Source organism: Nycticebus coucang, chromosome 16 (assembly GCF_027406575.1).
Source record: "Nycticebus coucang isolate mNycCou1 chromosome 16, mNycCou1.pri, whole genome shotgun sequence".
In the NCBI taxonomy this organism is placed as follows: Eukaryota; Metazoa; Chordata; class Mammalia; order Primates; family Lorisidae; genus Nycticebus; species Nycticebus coucang.
The window spans coordinates 39238694-39240427 of record NC_069795.1 but is presented as its reverse complement, the minus strand read 5'-3'; positions in this window follow the sequence as shown (position 1 = coordinate 39240427).

Genomic DNA, 1734 nt, shown 5'->3' with positions numbered 1-1734 from the left:
CTCCAGTTAGAAAAGGTCATTGGTAAACAGTATACTATAAGCAAGGCCTTTGAAGAATACACAGCTAGTATAGATTATCAGTCGGAGAATACAATGAAAGTTTCCCTGACTTTGAGACTCATGACATCACACTCATATTAGCATTTCAGCTTCACCCATCAATACCACCAGGTACCTAACAAAGTATGGATGAAATTGATTGAGCTCTCAGAAGATGACATTTCAAAGTTATTGTTTGATGCAAAGAAAGATCCAATTAAAATGTGGAGAAATGAAGCAGAATATCCATGCCTTTGGCAACATGCCTGAAAAATGCTTTCTTGCTTTTCAACCTCTTATTGCTGCCAATAAACATTCTCCCTCCTAACCCAAATAAAGGTGCCCTTAAGGTCACAGATGACTAATATTCATCTATAAGATCATCTGAAACAGCTGCAACCAAATTTTAAAGGCTTTCAACAAAAAGTAGACACAACAAAGTCATTAAAAGATTAGTAACTTTATATTTAACAAATGTTATTTTTTGAAATTATTAGGTACACAGTAGTTAGATTTTTACAAAATAATCTACATTTTAAAGAATACCTAATTGATCTTTCTTGAATGTGGTCTGTTTGATTACAGCTAAATTAATTCAGCCTTCCAACATGAATTAGTTCCCCACCCTTGGTGTGGCTTTTTGCTCGTAGTCTATAAAACAGTGCACTACTGCACTGAATACTGTAGGCATTTATAATACAGTGATAAGTATTTTTGTATTGGAAAATATCTAAACACAGCAAAAATACAATAAAAATACAATATTGTACACCTATGTAATACACTTCCCATGGATACAATTATCCTTCATCTTACATCAGATATGTCAATATGCTCATATTACTAAATCTATAGAAATGTCATTAAAGCATACAGGCCCTAAATTTTAAATATATTTCCTGACTGAAACTTGCTCTGGATGAGCTAGTGAGTGAGTGGTGACTGAATGTGAGGGCCTACAACATGACTACACACTTTTGTAGATTATAAATGTACACTTCGGCTGTACTAAATTTACATAAGTTTTCTGGTTTCAATCACTGATTTTATTGTAATAGTTTTTACTTAATAACATTTTCAATTTTTAGAATTTATGACACTTTTGCAATAATAATTAGCTTAAAACACAAGCATATTATACAGCTGTAGAAAAATATTTTCTTTCTTTATATCTTTATTCTATTAATACAAGCTTTTTTCTATTTATTCTTCTATTACTTTTTAAATATATTTGTTAAAAACTGGAGAAACAAACACATACATTAGCGTAGGCATACACATGCCAAGAATGTCACTATCCCTTCCTTCCACCCCACCTGATCACAGGGAACTCTCCGAGAGGTCCTAGATGCAGGGTAGGAGAGACAGAGAGCACAGGGGGACTGGAGACCGTGGACATATGGGCCATTTTGTAAAAATTAATTGTGCCCACAAGGCCTGCGTAGGTCCAATTTTATATATATATATAAAATATATGCCACTGACTTGATGGTGGAATGCGTCTGTGCACACCCAACTTCATGGCTTGCTTGGCCAGATAATATACAATTTATTGTGAGTAGTAACTTGGTGACCCATGGTTGAACATTTAGGCTCCACTAAGGCCAAGCAGCAAACCAAGGGCAGTTAGTTTCTCAAAAGGGTGATTATCTGCAGAAGATGGTACAGCCTTGATCCAAAATCCTAAGGATCTTG